The sequence below is a fragment of the Epinephelus moara genome, chromosome 11, assembly GCF_006386435.1.
Source record: "Epinephelus moara isolate mb chromosome 11, YSFRI_EMoa_1.0, whole genome shotgun sequence".
Taxonomy (NCBI): Eukaryota; Metazoa; Chordata; class Actinopteri; order Perciformes; family Serranidae; genus Epinephelus; species Epinephelus moara.
The window spans coordinates 31319985-31344758 of record NC_065516.1 but is presented as its reverse complement, the minus strand read 5'-3'; positions in this window follow the sequence as shown (position 1 = coordinate 31344758).

The window sequence follows — 24774 nt, the reverse complement described above, 5'->3', positions numbered from 1 at the left end:
ATGGCAATGATGACATTGTCACAATGAGATTGCCATGTATCTGATGGAGATAGCAGCTCGCAGTTTGTTCACAACTTGAGTTTCACGCTGTTAATCCATCAAACAAGTCATGAAAAGTCAGTGAAAGGAACACTGCTCCTTTACCTGTCCACCTTTGTGCTCTGTAGGCTAATGTTAGTAACCTGTGCTCCTACTTACCCTGCCAGTCTGACAGCAACTTTGCTGCTGGACTTTAGTTAAGTTTTGGGTGTCATTTGCCATCAAACATGGGTATCTCAACATGGAAATATGTCAAAATGTGGGAGTTTTTAATGCACAAAATCAGCAATGCTAGCATGACCATATTTTGATTTCCAAAAAAGAGGACACTCGGCCCGGCCACGAGATAGCCTACTTAAATGATACTCGCAATTTACTCAAAGATGCCTTATAATTTTAATATATTTAAAGTTTATATGTATGGATAGAAAATTCAGTTATATTACAAAATAATATCTCTCAGAAAAAAAGACAGAAATTCAGATAGGCCCCATAGATAGGGGACACATACACACACTAGAGTGTGGCTACCCGATCTGAGCCCAATGGGTCCTGACCTGGTCCCAACGGATCCCGACGGATCCCGACGGGTCCCGCCGGGTCGTTCCGGGTTTGGTCAAAAATATATAAATTGTATTCGGGCTCGAGTCGGATTTGGTCAGCTTTCAGTGAAAATGTAGTGTAAAAATAAATAATCCTATTGTCTGTCCTGTTTATTGCTTGGGGACTGTTATTTACATGACAACACCTGAACACAACACACACACACATTGGCTGTTTGTTTCTCCCTCTCCCCTCGCTGGAAGCGTCAGACCTCCCGCCGCCCGCTTCCGTCTCAAACACGGAGGTCTCCCTCTCCGCGGAGCACCTACGGTGCACGCCCAGCCTGTTAAATAGCCTGTAACCATAACAACTGTGTGACACAAACTCAGTGCTTTAATTAAATAATGTCGGGATCGGTTCAGTTTCGGACATAACAAAACAGAATGACTGTCGGGTTTGGACAGAAATATGCGGCCCGTGCCGCACTCTAACACACACACACACACAAGGAAAACCGGACATTATCATCAATTTATAAACACCCTCCCGGACGCCCCGGACAGGACATGAAAAGTGGACATGTCCGGGCAAAAGAGGACGTTTGGTCAGCCTAAGCAATGCAATGTAACATTAGCTAGCTAGTTAGCTACAGAGACATCAGCATACTACCAGCATGTTTGTTTTAAATAAAAGGAGAGTAATACATTGAAACAACAAAGATTATACAATGGTCATCATAATTTTTAAATCTTTATGAAGGAAGAAAATACATTTGTTGGTTTATTTGGTTGCTTGTGCAGCCATCTTGCCGATGATTTCTCCTAACACTCGCTTTGGTGTGTGCCTCTGAAATAACTCCATTTGGAGGGTCAGGGAGCCCAACTGCTCTATGGCAGGAAGAATCAGGACACCCTAACCCTTGACACAAAACAGAAAGCACTTTAGCAGCAGTAATTGTTTTAATGAGAATGAAGCTTTTTGCTCACGGTTTTTGCTTTGTGACATGCCTTGTGTTTCTGCACTCTAGGCGCCTGGCATCTTTGCATCATCTCTTTTTCATCATCTTTTTTCCCATTGTCCAATCAGATGATTTGAGAGGCAGCGGGCCTTCTGTGGTGGTCACGATAACAAGTTTACAGTTGGTAAACACTGGAAGAGAAACTGGTGGTAGCAGTTGCTGGATACCCAGAGCTATACGATCCAACGATAGACAGCAGGTTGTCAAACTGTCCCTGAGTCATCCTAACATATGTCTGGAAATGACCATTGTGGAGGTGAAGCTCCTGGACCAAGGGCAAGGGATGCATGAGGATTGAGCCTTTGCTTACATTCATCAGGTAACCAGAGACACTGCTTCAAGTGAATCCTGATGTGCCTCTGCATCTGTTACCCTAAAGTGGCCACAATATTAATAAATGCAGCTTTAACTTGTCTTCTTCTCTTCATCTTCTTCTTTGTCATTAGTATACATTTTGTTTAAAAAAATCATATTCATATGGTTTCACATCAGCAGACAGAATATGTACATATGCTGTTAGTGCCTGTGTGCAGTAATAAAGCCCAGTCTTGCAGATATTCAGGCGTTTCTCATTTTGATTGATAAATTCAGTGGATTTATACCTTTAATTAAAGCCTGACCGTGAGCACTGAGGTCAGTCCAGTGTGTGTCAATGTGGCGCTTCAGCCCACGATCCATCAGGAGGGTTCAGTCACTCCAGACATCATGAGAGAGACAGGATGACCAGAGGTAGGTAGAAAGACCTAGACACACACATAGTAACAGACAGGAGGGCGAGAGGGGGGCACTGCCTGGGTTTATGACCAGGGCGGGCAAAGGGGAGCAGAGGTGGGCGGGGGGAGAGACATGGATCAGAGGCACTGACGCCTTCAGACAACAATGGACTGTTTCCCCTGTAATCCTGTGATTCATCGGGCTCAATGGAAGACACTTGATAGCAGATGATAATGAAACTTCAACCCCAGACAGCCTGGCTGCCAGGGGCTTTTCCTCACCAGGCCAACAGCTACTTAATGCACGCTGTCTGACCGGACTCTTCGCCTCTCATTTGCAATCACTGACACAGGGTGGTTCTGCCCAGCGATGAGCTCATTGGGTCCTTAGGGGAGTCATTTTTATATCTACTGGTATCACCTCGTCATCTGTAGGTGTGTTGACACAGTGTGTGTAATGTTTGCTACCTGGTTCAGGCTCAGGGAACTTTCAGTCCATCGTGCAAAGCAGAAAGCCTCTGTAAAAGTGCACCTGTGAGAAAGCATCTGTCTGAGGAGGAGAACTGGGCAGATGAGACATTTATTGCAACATTACTAAAGCACGCAAACAGAAATGTAATGTTGTGAAGGTTTTGGGTTTCAAATTTGGCAGTACCAGTTCGACAGACTCTACGGCTGAGGCTTTTTATTTGAAATCCAAACTCCTTCAAACATGAGAAAAAATTCAACATTGTAAGCACAACAGCCCGAGCCATGTCCTCAGGGGTGTTCATAAAATGTAGCTCTTCCTTTGACCCATAGAACGACGTCAGTACACTAGAGGCTATTGTAGTTTTCTTTGCTTTAGCTGGCAAGACATGTCAGCAACACCAAACCATATAAATGAGGTTTGGAAGCATTTTGGATTCAACTTAAAAAGGTAAGGCTAACAGGTAACATAAGGTATCAGGTAGAGTTACTGGCCTACAGTAATGTGGTTCAGGCACTACGAATGACTGGAACATCGATTCCTCAAGGTGTTAGGAAAGGTTATGTGGCTTGTGTTTAAATTATTATTATTTTTATTCTTATTTTAAATGACTGCCTGAGGTGGTTCCAGGAATAAGTTTCATTCCCATGCAAACCTCTGACAAAGTCATGACGGTGTCTTGCAGGGGACTGCCCATTGTTCCAACGACTCATAATGCCAAAGCCCAAATAATCAAAAAAATATCCATTTGGTCCGAGAGCCCATTTGTCCAACAGTTTGTTATCCTGAAAACAAATGTGTCTTGCTCCAGCGCGCTATTTGTCCGAAAATACCCTGTAGTACACTCTCTTAAACAGAAGGGCAAGGCTAATTGGAGATCAGACCTTCTCACCTTGACAAATGTATAGTAGAAAAGCCAATCAAAGACTACTCACGCTTTGTTTGGCTAGAAGTTGTTGCCTTCGTTGGTTGTGTTGGTTAGATTTAGGCATAAGGAATTAGACTGGTTAGGATTAGGGTAAGAATATCAGGGCTATTGCCAATTCATAGTGTCCGCATGTCCAGGAGGGTCTGCTTTGGTCCACGTGACGTAAATCTCATGTTTGCGCACGGCTCATTTTCTGTGATCACGTGGATGACGCACTTACCAAGCATGTCGACTGTGCATGCTCTTGTTCCAGACTCAAGTCCTGCCCCAAACACTGTGGTCAAGCCAGCTACAGCTGTGGTGAAGTTAGTTTTAAGTTGGGTATTCAACAGACATTCACTGCAGACCCTTAGGAGTCTCCTTGGGTCAGTTCTGCCTGATGTCGGGAGTAGGAGGACGGTAAGCTTATCTCCCAGCATCACGTTTTCTGCTCTCAGTTGTACTATGAATTGTGTGCTTCTGTGTGACCGTGACAGTCTGTGAAAATTCATTCATTCAAGTATGTCTGAGTCTTAAGCCAACCAGGGTCAGAGCAGGATAGGCCATGCCTTTGCCATAGTAGGAGGGTCCGATGAGTAATTAGCTATGTGCTTCTGTTTGGGAGAGTGTGTAGCGCATTTTTGGAGAAACAGCCATTTCAACATCGCAAAGTTCCTCAGCCACATAGTCTGCGAGGTGTCTTGTTTTTGACTTGTGTTTCTGTTCCTTTTCTGAAGATCCACAGTGCTCACATGAGGCAGGGAAAAAGTTAAACGAGGTTTATTGAGAATATAAAAAGGAAACAAAACAGCAGGTCAAGTCCTTCCAAAATTACATCTTGTACGGTATCGGCTCGATGTCCCAATTCTAAATATCGTCATGTATTACCCATTATAATGCACTTTAACACTACATAACACAGTTAAAAACGTATTACGATCCAAACCAACACAAACTTCATGTTGTCTCTTATGCACGATGTAGTCCACAATCCCCTTTTGTCATGTGCACTACACTGCCTTACAGCACCATACCCGCTGTAAATAACTTGTGCCTGTATTCTAACACATACATAAAGTGAATAAAAATATACAGAAATAGTTGTGCAAACTTAAATAATAGCAGAAACAGTACAGGGCTCGACAGTGCGAGCGTTTCACTCGCATTTGCGACTAAAAATAGGTGTGTGCAAACTGTAAAAAATATTTAGGGGCACATGTGCGCATAAAAAAAAACAGCCGAAGCAGCCTATATTTTTGTCAATAAAAAATATGATAATCTAATCGCAAATGTTGGAGGAACTCCAGCCGCCTTCCCTCTTCCCTCTTCCATCGCAAATGTTGGAGGAACTCCAGCCGCCTTCCCTCTTCCCTCTTCCCCGTGTGACACGGTTAAGGGCGGTTTTCCAAGCCACTGTCAGCAAAATGAATATAAGTCCCACTGTCGGCAGCGTGGAAATAAGTCAAAGTGTGGAGGAGACGAGGGACCGGGAAAATCGGCGGACCTCCGGGGAAGCCTGCTCTGTTCTCCCCGCAGTTAGGGGCCGTTCTCCACGGCCAGGCTGTCGGCTGGGTGGGAATAAGTCAAAGTGTGGTGGAGAAGAGGGACCAGGAAAAGCGGCGGACCTCCGGGAAGCCTGCTCCGTTCTCCCCGCAGTTAGGGACCGTTCTCCACGGTACCGCTGCTGGGCAGGGTGGAAATTATATAAGATAATCATATTGCAAAGATAATATATATAAGATAATAACATTAAAGACAAAAATAAATTGCAATACTTTTTCAAAACTTGATGATTTTACCTTTCTGTACATTTTGTATACAAATTCATTAAATAATTTTGCTTGTAAATGTCTATTTGCATCACGTTTATTACGGAAAACACATTATTTGATCAATTTACATTGTGCCCCTAAAGTTCTTTGTGCGCTCCTTACTTTTTCAACTTAGGAGCACATGTGCTCCTTGGGAAAAAAGTTAGCGTCAAGCCCTGCGGTATGATATGTCATAACAACACAGACATTTTTATGATACTGAAGTCATATCAGGGTCTTGAAGGGTTGTCCCATTTTAAAGGGGAACTTACACAGCCCTTTGGAAAAATGTGCATTTGTTTTTGGGATACCAAGTTGTCAGAGAAATCGGCTTCCAGTCCAACAGGACATTTTTTCTGCTACTGGGGCTTCAGCTGAGCCATCAACACTGGCATGGCACCATTCTGCAGACATTTACATGTTCACTGCCGTTAACTTCAAATTTAACACAGGTTGTAACACTTTGTGAAAACCTGTGGTCGCCAACACACATATGACAAACTGATTTATGCCACTTTTCCTCGCTGCAGCTCTCATGCTCGGCCTCTTGGAAGCCCATAAAGTTGCTTTTACACAAAATAAATGTCAGCCAAATTATGGAAACAACAACAGCCGCATGTAGTTAATACAATCAGAAGGCTTACTGCTGTTTAGTCATCACTTCTTTAACATCAGCAGGGGAAAAGAGGGGAGCGCAGCGAGGGGCCGACTCCCCCCGGCGATGTGTGTGGCGGCATTAATGCTGAGGGAGGCGTCCAAGTTTCACTACATTCTGCACAAGGAGAGACGCGAGGGTTTTGCCAGAGCCTTTTCACGGTGAGAGAGCGTTCCAGTCCAATGAAAGTAATATGTTGTAGGCGGTGAAGGGAGGGGGGGAGGGAGGGGGGGGGAATATAAATCCACTGTTGTTTTACCTCCTTCAGAGAAAATCCATTGTTTTCCTCTGGTGCCTGGCTGATGGTGAAACCGACACACACGCATGCACACAGAGACACCCACGTACAAACTCATGCTATTTATATATATAAATACATGCAGACACAAGTTCATACAGGTCTGCTCTCAAATGCTTAAACACATACTGTACATGCTCTGCAGCACACACTCAAACACAAATACACACATACACACACAGCTTAAGTGCAGCCCTGCGGAGTGTGGTGTGGTGATGAGAGGTTTGGCTGAAGCTTCACAGAGGCTCTGGTTAAATCTGGTTCAGTCCCGAAGCTCAGTCCCTCCTCGAAATGTCTCAGCAGCCTTGTCATCAGACTCTCCGAACGCTGCACTGTAATAAGTCCTGCAGCGGCCCTCCCTTCCATCCAACGTGCCACCACCACTCCCAGCTCAGTGCGCGCTGATGGTGGTACTGGTGAAAAGCTAGAGTGTGCATTGTCTGTGAGCGTGTGTGTGTGTGTGTGAGAATTCAGTGAAAGCCTCCACATCATCAGCCTTCCACACCCTATCCCAAACTCTCTGATGATGCCTTTCTCAGCTCCCAACCTGCAATTATTTTCAGTTCACTATGAATGGAAAGTAGGAGACGTCGACTGAATGAACAATGACCTTATAGTTGTTCTTAAAACAGCTCATAAATCGACTGGAGACTAAAGAGTTATATGTTTGATATTCTCAGGGAATGTGAGTGTTTCCGCTTTCTGAAGATACTGAACTAAAAGTGACTTTTGGACTCTTTTTCACCTTTTGCAAATCATTTTATTTTGTTTTCTTATTGTTCCTATATGACATACTTCAGCATTAGTATCTAAACTTCTTAAATTCTTCACATGTGCCTCACAAATCCAGCTCATTATTGTCATTCTGTTTGTACATGTTACTCATTCAGCTAACATGTTTGGCACACCCAAATGAGACCTTGTTAGTTTTTTAACCAGACGAAATACTATATTACAATGTTATTTTCTATGTTAAAGGGATAGTTCAGATTTTTGAAGTGGGGTTGTTAGTTAGTTTGTGTTATTGTGTGACTTTTGAAGTGGGGTTGTTAGTTAGTTTGTGTTATTGTGTGACTTTGGTGAATCTGAACTAAGTTTTTTAAACGCCAAAGTCACACAATAACACAAACAAACTAACTGTTTGAGGCAGTGATAGACCAGCAACTCCTGTGTTCAGCAATGTGAAATCACTGTTTTTCTCAGTGGTGTCTGACTTTAAAGAGAGTGATTGTGAACAGCTTCATTTTCCTGTATGAAATCACTGTCTGACATTAAGGTGAAACCCATTTCCCCCATTTTAGCCTCACTCCACTGGCTGCCCATACACACTAGGATTCATTTTAAAATTCTTTTATTCTTTAATTTGCTATTAAATCCTTGAATCTTGCCCCGCCCTACTTCTCTGAGCCCCTACACCCTTATACTCCCACCTGCTCTCTCAGGTCAGCTGATCAGCTGCTCCTGAATGTGCCTAAAACTAAGCGGAAGCTCAGAGGGGGCCGTGCCTTCGCTGTTGCAGCTCCAAAAACATGGAATGATTTGCCTCTGCACATTAGACAGGCCTCTTCTCTGTCTGTTTTTAAACCTCTTCTTAAAACCCGTCTCTTTGACACTTTGTGACACGTGGATTTTATTTATTTTATTCTATTTTATTTTATTGTTTTTATTGTATGGCTGTTATGTTTTATGCCTTTTAATTTATTATATTTTTATTTTATTTGTGTTTTATATACAATTTTATGCCTCATGTGAGCCTTTAATTTATTTATTTTTTTATTTATTCTGTACAGCACTTTGGTCCACTGTGGTTGTTTTAAAGTACTTAACAAATAAAGTTGGATTGGATTGGATAAAACAGTGAAAATACTGTCAATATACTGTATATATATATATATTGATTTATTTTAGGTGGCTAAAATATACTGCCCCTTCACAGCAGTACATTGCTTAGCTTCTGTTTTGGACTCCAGCCTGCTTCTCCAAACTGGGGCCATGCAGTCTGACATCTACCGTGTGTAATATACTGTATATGGATAAGTACCATGTACAACCCGTATTACAAAAAAATCTGAACTATCCCTTTAACTTAAAATAACATGTTATGATGGAAACAATTTTCATGTCTTCATATGTGTGCATAAAAGAACTGTAGCCCACAGTTCTGTATCATTATTGCACCAACCCTTAAATTTCTATGGTTTAACTGATGACATAATGCTGTATATACATTTCTTACTAACTAAAGTGTGATTTCACTACAGTAACAAAACAACACATTGTTACCTGTAAATCAAAATACACATTTAAAGTTATAATGTCATGATCTCTATTTTTAATTCCTCTTTTTGGTTGGCCATTCACTGTATTTAAATTCTGTAATTATCGCTCTACATAGCACTTTTCATTGTTGGTGGCAGAGTCCTGCATTCCTGCGTAGGATCCAAATTGCTTTCAGATGCACAGAAAGAAATTATGATGCATGCATGTAATCTGGTGTAACAGTTTGTAATTGTATTTATTTGTTTGTTTCAGAAACATGCATGAGGAGAGTGAGTAGTTTTCTTTTTAATCCTGAGGGGTGTGTGCGTTTATGGCAATGTTTATATAGCCTGAGAGACAAAACTCTGTATTAAAAAAATATATAATTTTGAAAAGCGAGGAGAACATGTGCTCCCCTATCCCCAGTAGAAATTACGCCCTCTGACACACCCATTCATTTTATGTCTGACAGAGAACAGATTGTGTAAATATGCATAAACAAAGTCAAGATGTGTGCAGTGCCATCGTAAGGCTTCATGTTTCATGAAATGTTAAAAGAAAAACTTGTGCCATGAACATACTCTCAGCCATGAAATCATTAAAATCTAAGAAAACGTTGTTCTGTGTGTGTACATACAACAACCAAGTGTGACCTGATCCTCTGCTCTGTCATCACATTTTAAACGGTGGCTGACTGTGACCCTCTGATGCAAACATACTCAGTCACATTGGAGGATTATCTGCTCCTTAGATCCAGATATATTGCCCACCTCCCATTCACCGCCATTATAACGAGGTTTGCCATTTAAAATGAACCCTAAAGTTTTGCAGTGAGCGGAGAAGGGGCCCCACCACTGATGGTTGGGGAGGAAAAGGGTTTTCAACAATGTAACGCTTCCTACAATCATCAGCAGTTTAACAGATGCAAACAGTTTGGATGAGGTTAAAAATAAGCCTTTAATTTAGGGGAGATCCTAACAAGAGTTAGTAAAGCCACCAGGTTTCACAGGCATGTGAAATTGTCTGGTTAAGCAAAGTCTGACACGTCAAGAACTGGCAGCCATTTTGGCTCAAGGAAGATGCCGCGTTTCCCTGTGCTCACTGATCCGCCCTGTGGCTTTTAATGCAACTGCTCGGTCTGCTCTGATAGAGCCATGTCAGGGATGTTGGGTGACAGAGGTTAAAACCGCGGCATGTTTACCCGTTCTGGGGCCAAATCTTCTCTTCCTTGGGATAAGACTGGAGCGGGGAAGCCTGCCAGGAGCTGCGGCTCTTCCATACAGACTTCATTCCAGTCAGAACTGGAGACGAGACCACCAATTATTTTTATTCTGGGTGATTTGGGTTTCTTGGGGTTAGAATAGAGGAGGGGGAGGAGTTGGTTGGATTGGCTAAATATAAATCCATGAAAGTATGCATTCTGTATCACTACAGAGATCTCTCTTCCTCTGTTTCTTATCCACTGTTTTTCCTAATGTCGTCTGGTTGTTTATTCTTTTTTGCTAAACCAGCACTATAGGAATGCAGCAGTGAAGTAAATCAAATAAATGTGTCTGCCTTTTTAGCCTAAAAACTCAGAACGAAAATCATGTGCTCTTCTTTATCCTGAAGATGCTGAGGTGTCTGTCTGGGGAGAGTGTTTTGTTGACGACAGTCCTGTCCAGGGACACACCAGAATGTCCTGGGAGAGGCCAGAACAGCCTCGAGGCAAGGAGGGGTAGACAGAGAGAGGAAGGGAGGACTGAAAGAGAGGTGTGTTTACGGTTAGTTTTGCGGTTGGCCCGTCAGTAAACAGGAAAAGGGCCGTTCTGTCAAGCCAAGACGTTCATTAAAGCCACGGTTCAGTCCCGTCCGGACAGTCCGGGGGACTTCCTGTACTCGGTTAGCCAAGAGGCAGAAGGAGACAACGTTCAAGGAAGGGAGGGATGGAATGAGCGTGGCACTGCCAGCTCTCCACCACCACCAGAACTGCACCGTTCTGTGCCATGTTGGTCCCCACCCCCTGTCACTCCCTGGCTGGGTGCCACAGCCAAGTTTCCACCAAAGATCTGGGGCCTCCAGCTGGCACTTAGAGACACATTCGTTTTCTTCATTCATTCATGTATAAATGCAGTTAAGAAAACATAAGTAGGAGGAAAGGTGCCAATACTGACATATAAGTGAATGAATTTTAAAAATCTGAAACGCTAACTGTAAAATGTCAAGAGACTGCTCTCTAGACGTTATGTGAACGACCCCATGCTCATGAATCCTGACAGTCGACGCATGATGCAATGGCTAAAGTGGTGCCTTCATTTTTCCATACCTACTGGAAAGTGACAGGCTGGGGGCCCGTAGGGCCGAACATGAGCTGGTTTTAATATCGGTTTGCTACTATAGCTGGGTTTACATCCAAGTGTGTTCAGTATGGAATTAGAAGGACCAAATGGAAATGCTATAAAATGTCCTCAATATCATGATTGTTAGTCTGAAGGTTGGAGAAGAGGAAAAACTCTGTAACATACAACAGTGTAAAGACTCCTTCCATTATTCATGTGCATGATTTACACTGTGTAGGCTACACTTACACACATCATGCATCTGTCTGCACATAGATGTTGTGTATCAAAAAAGTGAATGCAACTAAATTAAAGACAGTTTGTGATCTAACAGTTCAGACTAACCTAGGAGGTAGTTAAAGCAACATGTTCTCACTTCAATCAGGTGAACTCCGAGGCTCAGTCACTGGTCCTTGGAATCAAGCTTTGATGTTCTAGGTGCCCTCCTGCATCAGTTTTGGACGTTCAGGGACAGCATTTTGATTTCCGGTCATTACATGCATTGTGACTTTTCAAAATAAACTTTTAAAGGTAGGTAAAAAGCTTCGTGTTTAGGTTTACATCTTTAGGTTTAGGCAACAGAAGCATGTTGTTTAGAAAAAAAACAAAACATTACTGTTCGGCTTAAAATAAGTCCATTTGTTACTGACATAATGTCACATGACATATGTCACTAGCATAGCATGCTACACATACTAGCACTCTACCTTGTTATTAAAATAACACCACTGACTTCTGGTTACATGCAGGACACAAACAGTGGTCTCCCTGGTGAAAGTCTGGTGCTTTCCTCACCTCCAACCCGCCCCATGCAGACTTTCTTGCTCTTTATCTTATGGCACTTGCACGGGGCGTCAAAAAAATGCTGCCCCCTGGTGTGGGGGAGTGAGACCAGGCTGGTCACCCGTCACATTAAAATGAAAAATTCAGTAACTTGAAGACTTGTGATCTCTTTGTGACTTATCCCTGATCGGTGCAACCGAGATCTGTCAACCTTATCAGCTGTCAACAATCACAGTGCAGCTCATGATGGATGAATCTTACAGCTCATCTATGCTCGACATTTGAAATGTATACGGGCATGAATGGATCCTTCTGTACGTACTCTGCGTTGATGTTGCCTGTATTTTTGCACGTTTTCCGAAGGCTTGTTGATACTGACAAAATGGAGCAGAGCCACCGGAATCGTGTGGGCATAGCATCATTCAAGCAAGGCATGATTGGCAGAATGGAACGGATTTCAGCAGAAAAAAATTCTCTGCTCACGGTTTGCAATGTGAAAAGATACGACCTCCACCATCACTGTGTTTGTTGTTTTCAGTCACTTTTGACTATGCCTTCTAGTGCCACCTAGTGGATTTATGTTTCCAAATAAAGGACATGGGGAAGTATGTGGGCAGTGACAGCTTTGACTTCAGCCTTTGTGCACGCAGCATGTGCTTGGTGACATCCTGTGCACAGTATACACTGGGTGTGCTGGACGTAATTACCCCTGTGCATGTTTATAAGTTTGATGCGTGCACAGATGCACACCTCTGAGAGTAGCAGCTCTCCTTATCAAAGTCGGGGGGTCTGAAGATAAAGGCTTTCTGCAGGGAGGTGTTACTGAGCTTCTACAGACTGACAGTAGCAGCCAGCATCCTGCTTCCCCTTGTCTTCCCTTCTCCTCTTCAAACTCCTTCATCTCCCCTCTCCCTCCCAGCACTCCACACTGCTCCTGCTTCTCTATCTCATCCACCGTCCACATCTATCTCCTCTGCCTTCTTTTGCCTTTCTATTTCTACTCTCACCCCTATCTACCACTCTGCTTTTATCTCTGCCTTCCAGCCTCTTACTTTGTGCCTCACACCGTGCATACCGGAATCCACTGCGGCTGAACTCTGACCTCAAACATGCAAGCCTGGCAGCGAGATTTATGCATATGCCTAAACTGTTGTTTTGCAATTGTTGTTGTTTATGACAAGTTATAATCACAGTGCTCAGCCAGTCGCATGGAAGTTCCGTTCCTTTCCGTCCTGTCCTCCAGCTCATCATTCACTGCTACCTCCAAATTAGCACTTAAGCCCCAGACATGACAGATGGAATATTATAAGTGGGAACAATACCAAAGGAAGGGTTTGCATGGATATGTCATTTGAAGAAAAAAAGATTTCTTGGTGGGGAGACCATATCCTGGAAGTCCATTTCGGGCCCAGAGCGCAGTGCCTACTGAAACAGCTGCTGCGGCTTCTGAACCAAAAGAATGATGAAATTTAAGTGGGAGAGAGAGAATCCTCCAAGAGCATCGCCTCATCCCGGCAGAACAGGGGCTACAAGGCCTGACGTCTGCAACAATGCCAAGAGGAGATGATAGGCCGCAGTAAAACCAGTCTGAAGCGTCTAATTTAGGAGCCCTGGATGGCTCACAAAATACCGAGAGGGAAAAGAGAATAGCTCCCCGGCCCGACATGGAAACTGTCTGGGGGGAGTCGGAGCCAGTTAAAACAAACATGAAAATAATTGACGCTGCCTCGCTGTTAGACAGCTATGATTGGTGTTTGCGCTGCGACTGTGGAAGTGTTTGAGTGGCACCGCGGCTGGCTGTCATATCTGCCTGTCAGTAATGACGCTGCAGTGTCTGCTGAGTCGGTGTTATCAGGAGGTCTCCAGCATCTCCATGTGCTTAAAGTCTTTAACCCCGCCAAGCCAATTAGCTGAACCCGGTATGAGGAATGGGAGGATGTCTCCCCAGCCATGTGTGATGCTTTCCACTTCCTGTTTGCACTCCCTGGCTTTCCTTCGTTCGCCTCGCTCAGGGACATCTGGGGAACACATTCAAAGTAGTCCTGCTGCCACCAAGTAAACCACACAGTAAGCAGTAACACACACCAGAGGTAGAAGAAGAAGCTCAGTCTCTTTCCTGTCTCTTGCACTCATATGCGAGCATTGCAAGCAGGCGACAGATCTCCTCCTCTCTTTTCTTCTCTTCCTGTCTCTCCCCTCCTCTTCTCTTTTCTTCCTGCAGTGTTCAAGGCTATTATCCCAGTGACTGCTGACCTGTGGTCCCGTCTGACAGAGAGGTCAGAGAGGAGAGCGATAGGAAGGGAGATGAGGCAGAAAAGTGGCAGGTCAGGTCAAACCTTGGGGACCAGGGGCCCCAGGGATGGGAAGGGGGGAGAGCTCTTAACATACTGCCAGAGGGGATGAGGGTGGGGTCCCTAACAAGGCTTGCTGCAGGGATGGGTCAGCTCCCCAAGGACATGAGTGCACGCACTTACAGTGAGGGTTCAACTGGTTCTTGTTAGGCTTGTGAAACAGCTCTACACTGGGCACAGTAATAACATACACAAACAACATGCATAGTCGTGTGGAGTCCTTATTAATTTAAATGATGCAGCAGAATCAATTCAGGCTCCGGGCTCCCCATATAACCAGCGTGACATTTTACAATCCCTCAAGGAATCTGTGTTCTTGTAGAATTAACTCAAATTCAAGCAGTCAAACTCTTGCAGTTTATTCAAACCCCTGCAATTTTGGAGGACTGGATGAGCGCTTGCCAATTTCACCAGTCACTGCTGTTTTCCACATAAAAATAATTCAATTTAGAACCACTTTTACATGCCAGAGTCAAACAAACATCAAGTCTCAATCTCGTGTAAATTGGCTGGAAAGACTTTCTATAAGCTGTCCTCCTCAAGCAGCGCCTCCCCTACGCCATGCATATGTCCAATCAAGGTACTCCGTCATTGTGACGTCACTGTGAGTACGTTCAGAGGTGAAACAGACTTTCAACCACACAGGCTGGTGTTGAGTTACTCCACAGATAATGTCAATTAAACAGAGGGACACAGCACAAATTTGGCCGCTTTGGAAGGTATTACATATTATAATTACATTTTGGTAGTAGCAATAGTTCTGGGAAAGTCACTGCAAATATACAGTGGCATGCAAAAGTTTGGGCACCCCTGGTCGAATTCCTGTGAGTAGTTAATTACGTAGAAGATGAACTGATCTCCAAAAGGCATGATGTTAATGACACATTTCTTTAGCATTTTAAGCACGATTCATTTTTAATTTCAATCTTTTACAAAGAAAAAATAAAAATAAAATTAACAAAAATGGAAAAGGGACTGAAGCAAAAGTTTGGGCACCTTGCACCCTGTCAGTGTATCACAGCTTCTAAACACTTTTTGTAACCAGCTAAGAGTCTTTCAGTTCTGGTTTGGAGAATTTTCACCAATTCTTCCTGCAAAAGGCTTCGAGCTCTGTGAGATTCTTGGGCCGTCTTCATGCACTGCTTTTTGACGTCTATCCACAGATGCTCCTCTTGAGGTAGTCCATGGTGGACGTGAAGGCGTTGAGACGTCTTGAGAGGTCGGGAGCTTTTCTCTGTGAGCTTTGGAGGTGTGAGTGCAGGGAATGAAGTCAGCCAGGCTGTGCTTTTCAACTTAAATTCCCTGTATTCAGTCTTCTTAATAAACAAAACCAAAACAGGTTTTTAAATAAAGTTCACTGTCTTTACGTTTTCTAACAAAGCCAAAATGCCTGCTCCTCCCTGTGTGTCTCAGAGCAGTCTTTTTTCTCTCACACACTGCTCACCACAGTCTCTTGGTCCTCACTGGGGCAATCAGCTCATCCCCTTCAGCAGCGACCTGTTCTGATTGTCCTCGGGACTATGGCTCTTGTAGTCCCTCCCCGGATGCCATGATGGGTTGAAGTCCTTGTTGCAGCCATCGAGAGGGAATGTATCTCCCCTCTAAGATATCACAGTGTGTTTAGGATCATTGTCCTGTTGTAGAAGTCATTCTATCTTCATCTTCAGCTTTTTTTTTACAGATGTTGTGATGTTTGCTTCCAGAATTTGTAAGAATTTAGCTGAATCCATTCTGTGAAATGTCCTCCGTGCCACTGGCTGCAACACAAGCCCAAAGCATAATCAATCTACCCCTGTGTTGGACAGGTGTTCTTTTTTATCCAAACATACCTTTGCTAATTGTGTCCAAAAAGTTCTATTTTGACTTCAGGACTTGTTTCCGAGAAGCATCAGGCTTGTTTCGATGTTCCTTTGCAAACTTCTGATGCAGAATTTTTTTGGTGAGGACACAGGACATGGTTTCTTCTGATGACTCGTCCATCATATTTGTACAGGTGTTGCTGCGCAGTAGAACAGTGCACCACCACTCCAGAGTCTTTCCACGTCCACATATGATGTGCAAGGTTGGTTGCTGATGTTCTGGGACACCACGTCAACTTCAGCCTGTTACACGCATTGTCTCTTTTCAAAATACACTTCTGTTTTCACAGGAAATGTGCAGTTTGCATACAGTCTCAATAGATGCACAAATTGATGTTTTTTTTTCTTTAACAACAATTTCAACATTTCGGAACATTCACAGGGGACGCGAATACCGACCTCGCGGGTGAAAGTCAGCAATGGTTAGTCCCATCCACCTCCCCTCCCACCCAGCCTTCTCAGACTTTCACCCTCTTAACGTACGTTGTTGTTGAGCCGCGTTTCCCCAACGCTGCTGGGCACTGTTGCACAAAAACGGCAGCCAGCCACATATCATGCCGATGTGGAAGAACAGCTGTCTTTGTTGGTGTCTGACGTGGAAGAAGCTGCCCAAGTGCCGGTATTCGACATCTTCGGCATGAGACCAGGTTGACAAAAACACTCATTTTATGGCATTTAAAGATATCAGGAGCTCCAGGCTTTCCTCTGTAACACAGAAACACTATTCACACATGCACACACACAAACATACAGTACCACACCCTCTTTTGTAATGTCCTGTAAAACCCTCAGAGCTCTTTCATTCCTCACTGCTGTAAAAATACCACATGATCAAATATAAACCTCCATTTCATTTGATAACAAAGCCACACATGTTCTGTACTGTTATTATGAAACCATTATTTTCAGTGTGTCAGATAACACATCAGATGCACAACTGCGTCATTTAACAAATCCTCAGCTTTGGACATGACATCAATGCAACAGTCACACAATAACGTCTTTAAGTATCCAGCAGATAGCACCGTGTTCAGACAGCTGAAAATAGAAACGGGAGGCACATTCCTTCTCGTGTTTTTATTATGATAATTGAGAGTCTAATTGCAGCTCGGTGCCGGAGAGCACTGGCCTGGTTCTGTATTTACTCTCGGTGTATCTAATCAGCTTCCTGCAAGCCTGGCCTATCTGAGGGCTGACGCTGAACAACGGGCTGGTTAACCATTGGCTCCATGCGCCACATTGAGACAGATTAGATTTATACGCACTCCCTGAATCGCTGCCAAGACATATTCTGGCTACAGTATCACGCCTGTCGTCTACTTCCTGGGTCACAGTCTGGAAATGACAAATATTTTTTCCTGACGTTTCTCTCTTAATGAGACAAGGCTCTGGCACAAAGTCAACATCATTTCCTCCAGTGCATTATTTCTTAATGAGAGCCAGCTCCGACAGTGATTTGTGTTTTTCTTCTTTAGCTGTGAAGCGAGTGGAAGCGGGATCATTCAGGAGCTGGAGTAGATGGTGTGTGGATGTTAACAGGCTGCTGTAAATCTGTAAATGTCATCAGTGTAAATGTTGTTATGTAAAGTGGAATGTGGGTCGATGAGATGATGGCCTCGCTGCCACCTCCAGTCACTTTCAGACCAGTCAAGCAAAGCAGGCTTCATTAGATCACTGGCTTCTGGTCACGAGCTCTGGCTTATGGGTCACAGCACCGGGCTGTGTGTGTGTGTGTGTGTGTGTGTGTGTGTGTGTGTGTGTGTGTGTGCGTGTGTATGAGAGAGAGAGAGAGAGAGAGAGAGAGAGAGAGAGAGAGAGAGAGAGAACAAGACAGAGAAATTTACACCTTTCGTTCGAGGACTTTGGCTAGCTTTAGGGTTTGGAATTAGCCTCAGGGTTATTGGTTAAAAGGAGAGACCATTACAGTTAAGGATTTTAAAAACAGATAACAGTGATACACACATCCCTCACTTCATTTTATTCAGGGCCAAACACAGACAGCGCGATGTCTAATCTTGACATTTCCAGCTAAAATGGAAAAAGAGGAAACCAAAACTGGGCAATGGAATAAAAGAAAAAGCACAACCTGTGCACTGTTTACAGGAAAACTTTATGCTGTCTATATTTTCCTCAATTTCTCTTAGCTGTGGTGTTTTCGCTCACAGACGAGTTTAGGATGCAGGTGGCAATTTGCTGCATTACTTTTCCATTTGGCTTTAACAGCACAAATACGACAGTACTTAGAGGTAAAGTCGTTTTTTTCAGGCAGTCATAACTGATTTACAGGGTCTCGTACATCTTCAGCTGCGAAATCTGACATGTTTTTATGATTTTTTTTTTCAGTATATTTCTGATTTATTTCGGTGGTGATGTTTCTTCTGGCTCTACTCATATTCGGACACTTAAAGATCTGTTCTACCTTAACTCTTTTATCAATGGATCTGCTCTACCCTGTGAAACATCCTTTTATCAATGGATCTGCTCTACCCTGTGAAACATCTGATCCATCTTGCCGGTTGAAACAATTTTAAACAGTCAGTTTATATCTGAATTTACAATTTTTCCGTGCAATTTTGCTCAGCTGGTTGCAATCTGTAGCCTCATGCTTAGATGGACTTACGAAATCTGTTTGTGTGTGTTGCAAGTAAGTTCCTGTTCATGTGCACACATAATACACACAGTGTTGCTCCTTGCCCTGCAACCCTCCCCCTTCTTCCAGTAGATAGCAGTTTCCTTTGAGGAGAGCTGTGATGGGAGAGACGATAACGAGTCGCTCTCAGGATGAGGAAGAAGCCGCTGACTACTGGTCATCCGGACAGGCCCTGACGCGCTCTGTCTATGAGTCTGCGCTGCCGACAATACACACCTAACAACCATTTGGTGTTTTCATCCCTGAAATCTTTTTCAAATACTTACTTATGTTAGTCTGAGAAAAACAATTTAAGATACAGATTAGAAGTTCCACCTCTTCAGCACCAGAGAAGTCATTTTTACTCCACGTATTGTTCTTCCTTGTCAAAACCTGGCACCTACATTACCCACAATGCAACTTGATTGCTAATATTAAGGTCAGAGATTCGGGTGTGTAATCCTATAGTGGCTAATGTAGCCTGAAGCGTCGAACCTCAAGCAGAGATGAGGGTACAGAGTTCTGGAAACAACTCTAGTTTGTTTTCATTTTCAAGCTCTGGGTCTTCTACCCCAGCCAACACTGACTCAAGTGACATCACTTGAGGACATTTATCAGACATCACTCACCTCCTCAAGACTTGTGACGTCTCTTTACCCTTCTCTGAGTGTGTGTGAGTGTGTGTGTGTGTCTATAGTATGTGTGGCGGCGCTGGGTGACTGGATTGGAGGCAGCAGTTGGTGCAGATTCTTCTTTTCCCTGGAGCAAAGTGTGGCTGTGTGACGGGAAGGTGGATTGGGAGGTGGGGTTGGGGGGGGTGCATAAGCAGAAAGCAGGGACCCCTGGCGAAACAGTGGCTCCCTCTGTGAACAGACAAGAGGGTGATGGGGGCCGCTCCCAGTGCCCACCACCCTCCAACGCCCCCTTACCGCTCGCTGTAACTCTACCCCAGAGATAACCATCACACCCTGAGCCTTCGGCATGCCCCGCCTGCCCCTCCTGACCCCCCCTTTGCTCCAGGGTCACCGAGCAGGGGGCAACACTTTCACATCAATGCAGGCCTGTCTGGAGGCCTCGCATAGCTCTGCAGGAGCCGATAACTGACTCGCACATTTACACTGTCTTTGTTTTAAAGCCGGCCTGCCTTGGTCATGGCCGCTCTTAGAAAAATATGAGGAGCTGGAGGTTTGCTCGCTTGTCGGAAGACAGCAGTTATCATTATCTGTGATTATATGAAATGGTGGCTATATGATGGCACTGCTATGAAAATGGGAAGCCATTATTTTCTGTGTGGATCCCTGATGAGAAAGTAGTTGCAGTAATTGGGCTAATGTGGAGGGAAAGCTTCCTTTGACCGGGGGAGTGTTTGTCAAACCCTCACCAACGTTAGGACAGTGGATGTTTGGAGCGATTGAGTATCATGTGGGTCCATATCTAAATATTTGTCTGACCCGGCCCTACATCAGAGAGGAGCTTCTCCGAAAAGCCGCACCGTCTAAAAATATATTGGGTGCGTTAGTGTGGTCGGGAGAGCACTTTAGAGCTGAGTGGCCCTCCGCTCACGCAGAGCTGAGCTGAGCGTGACACCGCCGCTCCTGCTGTTCCTCGCAAACACATAAACCCTCAAATGAAACGCACATTGGCAGGGAGGCACACCGAGTGAACGTACCCTGTGGTTTGCCTGAGTGAAAGCCCAAAGACAAACTTATAGCTGCCTCTAAGTCAAACCCATAACTGACACACACTTAGAGACGGAGCTGACTTCTTTTTAACTCAAGTGGACCAAACTGGTTTTTATTTCAGCCGCTCTGACAAGTAACACTGTGTGTTGTGACTGCTGTGGTGCAGATGAGCTTAAATACATGCAGCTCTGACTGATTCTATAAATAATATCAGCCGGTTGATGAAACACCACGAGGCCCATTTGGGAGCTGTTCTGCTGCTTTCAATCATACCACATGATCTTGAGGAAAAATTAGGGAGTGCTGCACTGGGTTAAGGCTCTGTGTAGTTAGTTGTAAAAAAAAAATCGGACTATAGTTAAAAATCCTTTATTAATACATGGATAACCAACACATTTTGACTGAAGACTTCATCAGGGTGTTAAATGCATTGGAAACAGGTGTGCAATTTAAGAGCTCATGTGGGCATCATGTGACACAGGTCAGGTGACATATTGGTATAGCCCGACGAGACAAAAAACCACACTGACAGAAATTGCAAATGAAAATGACATAAATGTATACTATGGATAATTAATATTTTTTAGAAACAAGAAAAAACATTCAATGCCAAATAAATAAAAAGGAAACAACAGTGTCTTCTGTTCTCTCACAGGCTGCACCACTGATGGATTTTAAAACGTATTACCATGATAAAATCAAGAGATGCTCACCCCATGCTTCTAACAGTGGAGCTGCAGGTACATTTTTACATCACTTTCATAATTTACTGGCAGATTTTGCTGCCTGTGTTACAATACCCAACAGTGCACAAGCATTCGATGACAAGACAACACCGCAATTTGAACGCACATGGTTGGGTTTAGGAAAAAAGAACAGGGTTTGGCTTTACAATCTTACATAGAGCAAACACCTGAATGAAAGTCGGTGCTTGGTGGACCCATGCACCACCCCCCCGCCCACCCTACTTAGACTTCTGCCGCCCTAACTTTCGTTGTTGTCCTGACGTATCTCCCCCTGACGCCACCAAGTGACATTAAACAATAATGGCAGCTGGCTGTCTATCATGCCAACATAAAAGGACGGCTTTTTTTGTTGGTGTCTGACACCGGAAGTCACTGACCATGATCCAGATTTTGATGACTTTGGAGTAAGACCAGGTTGCATGCTAGTGATGTCCAATACTCTAAACACGGAGCACGCTGACCGCCATCAACACCAACTACAGACGCACAGCCCCCTAAAAAACCTGAACTATCACGTGAAGGGGTTAGTTTGGATTCACCAGGGGGCACCATCTGGACCAAAAATGGAGCGTGGACTGGCAGGTGGAGACATGCCAGGTTGTCTCCTGGGGACTACCAAGATGTGCTCAAGCAAGACACTGAACCCCCAACTGCTGGGGGCGCCTGTCCAAGGCAGCCCCCTCACTCTGACATCTCTCCATTTAATGTATGTATAGGTCCTGTTCATGCATGTGTGTATGTTGTGCCTGTGTGTAATGACAACAGAGTGAAAAAAATTGAATTTCCCCTCTGGGAGTATGGTAAGTATATATATTCTTCTTCTTCTTAAGTCACACAATAACACAAATAAACTAAGTGATCGAGGCAGCGGTAAACCAGCAGCTCCTGAGTTCTACAAGGTCAAATTACAAAAGGAGTCTGGTGGCCTTGAAGAGAGCGACACTATGGCTTTAATTCCCAGTTTTAAAGAGCTTTCTGACGGCAAGGTAAAGCAGTGAAAATATTGTGACTTGCGTCTGTGCTGGTTTATTCCTGTTTACTAAAGTCAACACATCTCCCACGACATGAGCATCGTGAACTCAGCGCACAGAAGGTGACAGTTGGGGAAGCTATTAGATCGGATCAAGTGAACAATGGGAGATACAGCAGATGAATAACACACATCAGACGGGATTTAGTATGTCAAATCTCTGGTAATTTCTAGGTGAGGCCATAGCCTCGTGTAGCCACACCCTCACACTGCCTCGGCTTTGAGGTGAGACTGTTTTGCAAACTGATGTTTCCGAGCTCGAGAATGAACATTAATGCTCCAAATTAGGCAGAATACAAAAACAGCATCTCAGCATGTCGGTCTGTGCTGCGTGGGAACTGACAAAGACCAAGGAAAATACTATCAACAAAGTAAATACACCGTGGAGCCAGCTGATGAAGACTGCAGATTAAAGAAATCCATAAAGTTTAATCTTCAGGAACCACTAAGTGAAATGTCCTTAACATGTGGAATGACAGATGGTATTTGGCAGGTGAGCTGAGGTCTGTGGCAACATTGACAACACACACACATGAACACACACATGCACACACACAGGGAGAGACCTGTTTGTCCTACATCTGGTAATTGCTTTAGTTCCCTGCCATGAAAGCAATAAAGCCTTATCACAAGGTAAATAAAGCTGACTCATTACCGCCGAGGAGTGCCATAAATATTTCTCAATTATCAATAATCCAGCGGCATGACGTCCAATATGCACCCATTTCTCTGCATGTCATCATAAAACTGACGCTTTTGCAACTAATAGCTGGCGGATAAGATAGTCCCACATTCCTTTCCTCTCGGAGCTCCTCTTTAAGGGAAAACATTTGTGGAATGAAATATAACGTTGAGCTGAAAATGCATGTTCTGCACACACACACACACACACACACACACATGAACACACCCTCCCGCTCTCCCTCTCACACTGAATGGACAGTGAACCACTCAAAGGGATATCAGGTTTCTGTTTGTGTTGGTTCCATTGTGTCCTACACGGGATGGTCGTGTAATTGCTCAGGAACAATACACAGTGAGTTGGCTGAATAAACGGCACGCCGGTTTGAATTGCACAGGCTTTATGTTTAGATCACGCCGTCGCAGTTGAAGCCAGGATTCGAAATCGTAAACAGGCTTGGTTGCAAAGCAACAAAAAAAAAAAACCCACAGAGAAGTGCTGACTCTGGACTGCCAGCTCATCTAATGCAATCATAATGTTTTCTCTCAAAAGAGTCCTGCTATTGCTACACTTGAAAAACTCCCCTCATTATTGCTCGACTTGATCCGGCCCCTGGAGTTTTCTCACTGGAAATAGACATGTCCCTGTTTTTTGAAACCAGATCTGCTGAAGTTCGGTTTGAAATTCCCACCATGGTGAAGTCTGTGGCGACTGAGAGTCAATGGAACTAAATGTCAGCTATGGACGGAGTGGGAAAACAACTGTTTAAAATAACAGACAATTCCACAAGTAATGACTCATCTAATGTTAAGTTGCTATGGCAGTAAGATCTGAGGAAACATGAGAAATGGTTCAGTGTTGTGGCAGAAATTTGATAAATGTGTAAAGTATGCAACGTGGGAATGTACAGTACAAGACTTGGCTTAGCAATTCTTTGACTCCTCATTTATATTATGAGGGGACAGATCTCAAATACCAAACATATCAAGCCTCCAGGCTTTGGAAAACAGCTAAAGCTCCAGATTTGACAACTGAGGATTTAAGGGTAGTTTGGACAAGGACGATTTCTGGACGTTTATAAAAATATGCGACATGCTGTTTAGATTTCAGTCATAGCTACGAACCTCCTGAGAACGTGACAGTTTTTTAAAAACTAATAATAGTGGACATGGCCTCTCACTTTGTATGTGCTATTAATTTTTAGCCAGACTAGCAGTGGGGCTCTTGGCATGGTAAAATCAGTTGGTCTGTTGAATGGGCAGTCCACCACTTTGGCCCATATCTTGACAACACATTAATCGCAGACCACGTCACATATCGACATTTGGTCATGCATGTGGTTGGGTTTATAATCTTACAGGATGTGATCACCTCTCTCCTGGGTGAAGATGGGTTTGTTGGACCCTCCTACCAGTGGGACGTGCCCGGAACACCTCCAGCGGGAGGCGCCCAGGAGGATCCTGATCAGATGCCGGAACCACCTCAACTGACCCCTTTCAATGCGAAGGAGCAGCGGCTCAACTCCGAGCTCCCGTCAGATGTTCCAGCTCATTCTTTTGGTCACTACCCAGAGCTCATGGCCATAGGTGAGGGTTGGGACATAGATGGACCTGTAAATCGAAAGCTTTGCCTTCTGGCTCAGCTTCCACATCACTGCAGACGTTGCACCAAACAGCCAATCCATCTTACGCTCCATTCTACCCTCACTTGTGTACTAGATCCCGAGATACTTGAACTCCGTTGCTTAGGGCGGTAACTCTCTCCCAAAGATTAGTGTCAAAAATATCTTGCTTTTGCTTTACTTTCTTTCCAATCTAATGAAACTAGCATTAGGTAAGTGCAGAAAATATATTAATTGGCTTTCACATGCTTTTCACATGGTTCTCTAACATTTTGGCACATGCTTTGTGCGTCAGCATGGCAACTCCCATCCAACAGGCTAAAACAAATACAAAGCAATTACTACTGACCCAATTCTGCTC